Source organism: Copadichromis virginalis, linkage group LG23 (genome assembly GCF_057382275.1).
Source record: "Copadichromis virginalis isolate Kocher_CV1m ecotype Utaka linkage group LG23, C_Virginalis_male_GT1.1, whole genome shotgun sequence".
Taxonomy (NCBI): domain Eukaryota; kingdom Metazoa; phylum Chordata; class Actinopteri; order Cichliformes; family Cichlidae; genus Copadichromis; species Copadichromis virginalis.
The window spans coordinates 38,298,362-38,308,528 of record NC_140639.1 but is presented as its reverse complement, the minus strand read 5'-3'; the positions used below and the strand labels follow the sequence as shown (position 1 = coordinate 38,308,528).

Sequence of the window (10,167 nt, the reverse complement as noted above, 5' to 3'; positions counted from 1 at the left end):
CATGCTCCCAGAGTGCTCTGGAATGCACACAAAGTTTGCAGACTATTAAGGATCAAACCTCTACCAATCTACAACTAATTATAAAACTCTAAGCCTATATAAGTAGATATTTCTAAGCATAAATGACAATCAACAATACAAAACCTAACATAGGTGTTACTAGAATAAACAGGCATGGTTTCACCCGAGGAATGCAAATCTTTTCTCCCAGGCTCAGGTGTGCCGAGAGATCTGCAACAACAAACTTCAGAGCTTCAAAAGCCAGTTATCAGGCTGTGAGTGTTGACTCGAGTCAGGTTTAATGAAAAAAAAAAAAAAAGGATTAGAGCATCTTCATTTGGAGCAGAGACAGTGCAGGGGGGAAATGTAAACATTTGGTTCGGTTAGTTGTCTAGTAATTAATTTGTCAGCACCTCATCCAGAATTGCAGCAGAAAATCCTCTCGTCAAACAAAATCCTCACAATTCTGCCAAGTTGCAGAGAGTGAAGCTTTGATCAGTGCATCTGAAAACTCTATCAAAAGAAGCAGTAACTAACTAACTTGGTGCGTGGCTATGAAAGAAAGATACACGATGAGACATGGTAGTTTTCAAGGCGTGTACAAAATCACTGTGGTGGCCGGCACTAAGTAGGGTTAGCTGAGAATCTGGTGAAGAGAGGTTGAGTGCGCTGGCCTTATGAGTCCCCGGCTTAATCACCCACCGGTGCGAGCAATCAGCAGAACACAGAGGCCCCTCCCAGGGGTGGAGATGCCAGTTCAGAGGGAGACACACTAGCACACACCCGGACCATGACAACGCTTGCAAATTATGTTAATGGTTTTATGAAATAGTTTGATAAACATTTGTGGAAATGCCGATGTAGGGGGGACGCTTCCTACACCTGTGGCATGCACTTGTGTCTCTGTAAATGAATTGATTAGGTGAAGCTTTTGCCACAGTTATCACAGCAGTATGGTTTTTCTCCCGTGTGAGTACACTGGTCTTTTCAAGTTACCTGAGTGAGTGAACCTTTTTCCGCACTCATCACAGGGGAATGGTTTTTCTCCTGTGTGGGTGTGTTGATGTCTTTTCAAAGGACTTAATAATATATTGTTATGCTTTTTACAACTACATGAATGTTGCTATCACATCCTGCAAATCCTTGTTTGTTTTTCTTTACCAATTAACTGTTAGGCCCAACTTAAGATAATATATGTAATGTAGAGGAGCAAAGACTTGGGTATGTTTGTATAAGCTGTTTTGTCTTCTTAAAGATAATAAAAAAAGCACAGTCTTTCCTTAACATTTTTTTTATTTATAAAGCTGACAAGTGGAAGACAAACATAAAATATGCCATTGAAAAGTATTTACTGTTATGGTCACCAACATCACTTAGTTAAAACAAAAAGTAGCCTTGCACAAGGAGAAAAAATATCAGCATTTTCAATGACTGTTTTCTTATTAGGACAAAAAAAGGCAATATATAAAATTATACTCAAAAATGAAAAATATATTATTTTGGCATTTACTGTCAATATTATTCTTCCACCAATAATTTTAAATTACAAAAGATTTTTCAATACAACTCAGATACTCAAACTCAATGTAACAATGAGAAATTACATTTTAAACATACCCCTAGATATAATTTTTAAAACAAGACATATGTTTTAATGCAACTCAGCAACATTACCTTATGGCCATTTAACAAAGGCATGCAACAAAGAACTGTCCAAGGTGTCAGTGCTGAACTGCTTGGTTGAAAACCTTAATTGGCCACAAAAATCAAATAATTGGCGAACAATTGCAGTAAACATATGAGGTGCTGCTTTTTGAATGCATGCCAAAAACAAATACTAAAGACTACAAAATACTGAGGTTTCGAGCCCTATCTGTGAATATCAAGATAGTTTCAGCAGACTACCTACATCTGTTTCGCCTAGTCTACAGTCCAGTAAAGGCGGTTGTAACGCAGCAAGAGCACCTGTTCAAAGTGTTTGTCTGTCATGCGGTTACGGTGTGGGGTGAAAACAAGTCCTCCGTGGCTAAAGAGACGCTCGACAGGAGCACTTGACGGCAGAGTTGTATTGTATTTTAAGAAGAGGGCTCTGATCAATGGATATCCCTTTAATGAGGTCAATGTCTTATCTGAATCTTGAAGATACCTCTGTACCTCATCCTCCGCTGTAGAACAGGTCACCTGTGTACTCTGAAAACTGAAGAAGCTGTCGTCATCATCTTCCAGCTCATTTCCCACTGAGGCATGTCCAGTGGTGCTGGTGTCATTAGAAGGTTCTGTGTTGAGGAGACGGGCCTCTTGGACCATTGTTCTTCTCATGGATTCTCTCTCATCATCAGCAAGCCACCAGAGTCGAAATTTTGGGATGGTGGATGCTGCCATCCTTGCTTCATGGGAGGCTAATACAGCTGCAAATCGAGTGTCAATTGCTTTGATGATTGCTAAGAGGATGTGAGTTGAAAATTGCACTTGTGTCAACTTTTCAGATAACTTTGCTTTCAGACTGAGAAGGGTGGGAATCACATATCCGAAATAGCAGTTCTTTTCCCCCTGGAGCAGGTTGACTGAGTAGGCAAGTGGTTTCAGAGTGGCTGCATACTCTTTGAGAAACACTGTCTCTTGAGGATGCAGTTTTGCCACCTTCAGTTGTTCACAGATTTCATTGAGCTGACTTTCAGGTAGATTCATTAGCTTCTCGATTGCATGGTATTCTGAGCTCCACCTAGTCACTGAAGGCACAACACATCTCATTTGGGCAATTTCTTCAATTACATCAGAAGCACCTGATGAGCGATGAGCCTTATTCCAGATGGCTGCACATTTTGCCTTTGCACTCCTATATAATTTTCTGGAAACACCCTGCTGTGAAGCAGCTTTATCAAGGTCAGTCGTGGCAATGAGATTTAGTGTGTGCGCAGCACATCGATGGTGTGGTGGCAAAAAGAAGTTCACCTCCTCGTGTTCTTGCTCCTCCTCAAGTACTGTAGTGACATCATTAAATTGTACATCATCTGTGTCTTCCAGATCATCTTCTGTTTCTGAATCTCCATATTCATTGAAAGCTTTTACAAAATTGCTCCCATTGTCTGTGACTGTAGCACTAACCTTGCCTTGGATTTGGAATTCAGCATGAACCTGACTTATTTTGGCGGCAATAACATCATAAGTGTGATGGCTTCTTATCCTCTCACATGCCAGTGCAGCAGACTTGCGATCCAATGTGTCTGACTCGATCCAGTGACATGTAATGCCAATGAAACTTCTGTGATGCGCAGTCCAGATATCTGCTGTTGTGCACACATTTTGAGTATGTAGAAGAATTTCAGTTATTGCTTCCTTCATTTTTGGAAAGGTTTTCTCAATGTGAGTCATCAATGTTTTTCTGCAAACAGGACTCCTGCCCCCACTTAGTCCTTCAACCATCTTACGGAATGAGGTGTTCTCAACGGTAGAAAAGGGCTGCACTTCATTGACTATGAAGTCAAATATCAAGGAATTTACTCTCCTTTGGGTGATGGCTGGAGTGCTAAGGATGGCTTGTTTGAGAGGAGGAGGGGCTGTGTCTTTGCCATCATCAACATGATCCGATGTATTTGCTTTGGGTAAACTGTGTATAACCCTGGGATGCATCCTCTGGAAAAAAAAAGAGAGACCAACCAAAAAATTAAATATTACTGATGAAGAAATTGTTTTGTATTTGAGATCACTGCAAAAAGGTTGGGCAACTGGACGAATATCTCGACTATCAACAATAAGTTGAGCCTTTCGCCAATTGTTTTTACAAGAGGAATTTTTTTATTTTTTTTGCCCATGAGTAAGTATAATAATAATAATGTTGGTTGAAGGTAAGAGAAGCAGTCAATGGAAAATATAATAGCGGTGTTTTAACGGCATAAACAAATGCAGCGATTCATTTACTCAAACTCATAACAGAATGAAAGAAAAGCAGTAGTCTATCTTCAGAAAAAAACAAAACATTTAATTTAAATAAACAAACCACAATGGTGGGGAGGGATACAAAGAAACTGACTTCTTTTTCCACTTTAACTGTGTTCCAGTGTTTATGTCTTAGATACTCGACCAAAAAACAAATAAGTTAAAAACCAAAATGTCACTTCCAGCGACCATAAAAAAATATCAGAGGTAAAGTTAAGTTTTTTGTGCAATTTGGTGCATCTCGAATAAATAAATGAATAATCCAAAAAGTAGCTATGTTAATACAGAAACTCCAACAAGAAAAAAAGAAAAAATATCCCCCCAAAACTAAACTTTCTATTTATGTTCTAAATGCGCAAATCAGTCCGTGCATTATTACATTGCTCCGCCCATTAACAAGTCACCTGCACGATTATGTTGGTTATCGTTTGACTGACGATTGTCGGTTGGAAAAATTTTTAATCTCGCCCAACCTTAATGTCCACCCTACTGTTAATCATTTTGGGATGGCTTTCACAACTGCACACCATAATTTACAGCTCGTTAATGCTATCCATCAAGTTTACCCGTCTATGAACTAACGTTAGCTAACGCCAGCTAACAATGTTAGCTAAAATCACAGCAATATTATATCGAAGCTACTGAAGTGGCACATAGCCTAGGTAGCTACCACAACTAAAATAAGATATTTGCAGTATGTTAACTTTAGTTTTTTTAAAATAACTTACTTTCAGATGTTTTCTTAGGTTGGAGGTGGAGTCTTTTGACGCAGAGAGCATCTTCTTTGCTGGCAAGCAGAGTTTGCATTGCACTGTGAAATTCCGCCCATCCCTTTCTTCTTTGAATATGAAATGGTGTTGGAACTTCCAACTCTGAAACGCATTCCTGCCCAACGTGCACTGCTGACTCTGTTGGCTGGCTCCGGCTGGCTCTGGCTCCATTGTTTGACTAACGCCACCAACAGGACGCTTTTTTTTCTTTTTTACAGCCTCTTCTCGCGTGTTTTGTTTGGGTTTCGAGCCGCAATGCGCGGCGTGGAATGACCAAAATTACAGAGGACCGCCATGTAATCCATTTATTTCAACAAAGTAACTGTATTCTAAATACCACCTTTTTAAACTGTAACTGTAACGGAATACAGTTACTCATATTTTGTATTTTAAATACGTAACGGCGGTACATGTATTCCGTTACTCCCCAACTCTGCTTACCCATTTTGCTATTTGCTGCAGGTTCTACAACTCATAGCACAGATCCTCTCTGGAGTAGGGTGCCTGGCTGAATGATACCGAGCACAGCTAAAACCTGGCTAACAAGCCAGCTATTACGAAACCAATATAAGCAGTTCTACCTGGTTAGGAGGGACTGAACTTTAAAAATAAGAAAGAGGGGGCCACTGTAGGTAGCTTTGTCCTGTCAAAAACCTGAAAAATGCTAAATGAAAAATACACCTCAGAGGCCAGTGTGGGGGAACCCCTTCAGTATTGGTTGGAGTTTAATTTTCTTTAGAGGTTTCATAAATCGGTCCATCGATGGTGCTGATCTCATCTCAGTGTTGACTTCTAGTGGCTGTAATAAAACAGATGGTCTGATATTTTTTTCTCTGAAATATTGAAAGGGTTGAAGAATTAGGGCCAAACTTTCCGACTAAGAGCACATTAGTCTGGTTTGAATTTCCTTGTGCTGTCTGTGTAACAGTGTCATGAGTTTAAATCACTGAAGGATCAGTGCTGTACATCACCTGAAAGTGCATTTCCTGTCAGTATGGATCTACAGAGCCTCACGGCCATCAGTTACTATAAGTGTAGGGTTTAAAAACATCACTCATGTGAACTTGTGACTCTACAGGCCTCAGTAATGACTATAAACCTACTTATCTTTATTAATATGTCCTCAGAAGTCCTCATGCAGTTTACAGGCTATATATGAAAGTGTCACTGCTGCAGTCATTCATTCCTAAAACCTGCATCTTCCATGTTTGTTGGCTTGGTCCCCAACCATGTGTTCATTTATAACTTACATCCACAAACACACACAACATAATACAAACTTAATACATTTGACTTCAAATGATTTTTACTGCCCTTTCTTTTAATCCTGCTGTTTGTTTGCTTTCTAATGCACCATTGAATGTGCTATATAAATAACACTTGCATTTCTCCATCATTGCATTGTTTATTTGATTATACCTCTTCTTTGCCTTGCGGTGAAAGAATGAACATAACAACATTCCTCCCTTTCCGTGTTCCCTTTCTCTGCAATCAGTGTAAGCCGGTGCCGTGGCTGAGCATCGCCGACTTCAAGCAATAACAAAAGAAAACCCCTGTGTGCGATTTGATCTCTCTCCATGTCTGTGCTTAGCACTTGAAAGAGACATGTGGGCGTGAGAGACTTACAGTGTGAGACGACTTACAGTGTCTGTGCTCTGTGTTAAGATTTGCATGTGCTGACTGTGCCACCCACCTCCTTCTGCGTAGACATGCAGTGGACAGTGGACAACAATGATGGCAGTCAGGATTCTTTCATGGAAACAGGCTGGCACAGTCAGAGTCTCTTTGACAAAAAGTGTAACAGCATATTTAGCACTCTGGTAACAGGTCATACTGCTCTTCTTGATTAATAGAAAAAAAAAATCCATGGACACAATACAGGGTACCCTGTAAACATACATTATGTTTGCACATTGTGCAGCATATGCAGTTTCTACATATTTTGGTAAACTGGCACCATTACAATTGGGATCAAATTGCCTGTTAGCAACTCTTTTTGTAATGCTCCTGGCCCTGTTGAATGAGCTCACTGACTCACCCAAAAGCAGACAAAAGGGCAACAGGCTGCCAGTAATTTCAAAGATTGTGTATTTAAACAGAAGGTCTTATACAAACGTGCTTGGAAAAACAAAAAACTTGAAGAAATCTAAAAGAGAAGTAGAGCTACCAAAAGGTGCAAGCCAGAATTAAACAAAGTGGAGACAAAAGGAATGGGAAACAGACCAAGACTGAGGAAACTGAGACACACTAAATACACACCATAGACCGAGAGAGGCAATAAAAACAGGTGAACTCACTCAAACACTGATGAGGGTGGAAAAAGAACAAAAGAGGAAGGCAAAAGTAAAAAAACCACAAGAAGAACTAATCAAGAACTAACAAGACTAAAAGGGTGAACCAAGTAAAGTCAACAGATAAAACAGATAAAAGAGTAGGGGAAAAACCATCAAAGAAACAAAACGAGAAAAAACAGGACTTCTAACTAAAAGTGTAGTTTGTTACAAAAACCATGACATACACAAAATTAAGGATGCAGGAAGATGTTCTACAGTTATAATGTGAGTCTGACAGTATTAGCGATGGGCCAAATCAACAAGCTGCACTGCAGTTTTTACAAAGCAACGCACATTTCTTACACTGCGGTATTTTTGCACACCCCACGGGAGAGGAGTACCTTATAGTCTGAATGCCCCCACTCGTGCTAAGCCAAAGTATTCAAATAATCATTGCATATTTAGGATAATAATTTCACTATTCATATAGTTTTCGAGGGTCATAAAAAATCAAGTTCAAGTATTAAAAGGAAGATTACATTTTGCTAGAGGAGCTTTGCATGATGAGTATTCTTTCAAATATCCGCTTTATCTTATACCTTTGGCCCTGAAGTAAGTAATGAAGTATTCTGATTCTGACTGTAATTAAGCTCAGTGTTCATGATTCAACAATAAGAAGGAAAGTGGGCAGACTGGGCATCCATGGGAGGGTTCTAAGGAGAAAACCACTGCTGACTTAAAAGAACACAAGAAAAAAGACAAAACCTTAATGATCCCTACAACTTTCGGGAAATTGTTCTGTGGATTGACGAGACAAAAGCTGGATGGTTTGGAAGGTTTCTGTCCAAGGCCAAGTCAAAGACCGGACTTATGCTTCTCCACGGCCTTCAACTGGCCTTTAATGCTCGACTTCTGCAAAGATGAGTGGGCCAAAATTCCTCCACAACGATGTGAAGGACTCATGTTGCAGTTATTGCGGTAAAGGGTGGCAAAACTAGCTATTAGGTTTAGAAGGCAAGTACTTTTTCACACAGCAACAGTCAACTCAAGGTGCTTTATACTGTTAGGCAAAGACCCTACAATAATATTTAAAAAATGCATTTTGTACTTACTCAGAATATCTTTGTCTAGAGTTAAAATTTGTTTGATGATCTGACAAATATACCAAGAAACTAGGAAATCAAGGAGGGGAAAATACTTTTTACTGCACTGGGTTTACTGATTTGGTTGGACTAATGATTGCCTGATTATCAAGGGGCAGCTTTGTTATCCCTTCAGGTTTCATGCAAGTGAAGCAGCAATCAAAAGGTTACCCGTCTTGCAAAGAACTGAAATACTGTTTTTTCTACAGCTCATGGAACAGAAAAGGCATTCAGACGTCTTTTTGTGCAGCTGATGTTCTCTTTGTTGTTGAATATCTTTGCCAGTCAGCTCCTTTGTTCTGGTGGCGCAGGAATAAGATACAGCTCCTCCCTGCTCCCATCAGATCCACATCAAATCCAACACCAACTATCCTTGCTGTTTCCCCTTTTTTTTTCTCTGGGGGTTTCAATCCTTGCGTTTTTCACTCAATATATACTTACATCCTTAATCTTTTACCTTTGATAAGATAGAAAAGCTTATCACAATAGAAAGGAACACAGTTTTGGTTTTTTTTAATCACAGGTTTGCAGGAAAAGCCTGCACCAAAGGATGAAGGGAAACAGTTTCTGACCACCACTCAAAAGCTTAGTATTGTTCCTGTAAATTGAGTTGCACCGTGCTCACAGGAGAATGCAGAATGACTTCCTCCCATGAGTGATAACATAAAGCCCTGGTTTAGGCAGGATATGTTCTTCCGTCCTGGAGGAACAATGAATGGGGATTAATATGCTGCGTGACAAAGAAATGGAGGATTGAGGTTGCTGCCTCTCATAGCAACAGAGGTTCAGCGCAGGGAATTTATTCCTGCTTGTGACACACAGGTATGTGCGTGTGCTTTTTGCCTCATCTGGACTCACAATTCGAGCACAGACACACAACAAGTTATTTCATTCCCCCTCAGCTGATTATTGCAAATTCAACTTGGCCTTGGTTTGTGTCTGTGGGAGTAAGGACGGACCCGACCACATAGTTCACACTTTTGACACACTTTTTTTCCCCAGTTGCAGCTTTTCAGCTGCCAGCCACACATACACACAACAACAACAACAAACTCATCATGTCCCAGCACGTTGAATATGGGAGGCCTCCCTCCCACCCCCACGTGGGGGTCGCCTCCCTTTCTTTGTTGTGTTATAGGGTCTACCTTACAATTTAAGGCACCTTGAGGCAACTGTTGTTGTGATTAGGCATTGTATAAATAAAGTTGAAATGAATTGTAAACTCTAAACATCCACCAGGTCTCTGGTGACCTGGGTTAGGCTTTGTGGTAAAGTTTGAGTTTAGCTGATTTTCACTCGTTACAAGACTTAATTGAAATGTAACATCCTTTAGCCTTTTTTGCTGTTTCCCATGTGTCTAAAACAAAATGTGACCATAACCTGGATTTTAACACCAGCTATTTAAAACTCATACCAAAAACCTGTTAGACTTGTAAAGGTCCTTTCATTCCTAAGCTAAAGTTCTTGCTTACATTGGAATGCAGTCTGGGTAGCGATGTCACTCTCCAGGCAGTGAAGATGGCATCACTGGTAACATTGTTATCACATAAATTATGCTCTGTATGCTTCACGTCTAAAGTGCATAGTGCATTCACATTTCTAAAAGGGTGCTTAAAGCCCACAAGTTAAATTGGCTTTCTAGTCTGACTGATATCCAGATAGCAGAGACTTTAAACCTAATCTGGGCGATGTTTGGCACTTAGTTACAGCATTGAAAAGTATCCTGTTGGATCTGTGGCTGAACTGTTGCCATCAGTCAGTTTTGGTCCAGAGAAAACAGGGCCACATTGCTACTGTTGATGGAGCAGCCTGACATTTATTTGACTTTGAACTAGGAGGCTCTTGTATTGCAAGGGTGTGTTCTTTCACATACTTTTCTCCTCTGTAAATAGTCACGGCTGCTTATGACATGTTTAAACAAACAATTTGTTTGTTAGTGTTAACTAAAAGATGAGCAAATATTAGACTTAAATGTATGTGCTTAGTACTGCTCTATTTCCAAAATGTGCCATTAGTACATAGACATGTTTCTTGTCAACAGGTTGA

The 10,167-nt window shown here is 40.0% G+C and overlaps 1 protein-coding gene across 1 annotated transcript in view; it reads left to right on the top strand.

Annotated features, from left to right (window-relative positions):
• Window positions 1-10,167, top strand: part of LOC146681569 (cholecystokinin receptor-like) — a 66,700-nt gene that overhangs the window by 41,960 nt on the left and 14,573 nt on the right. The window lies entirely within an intron of this gene.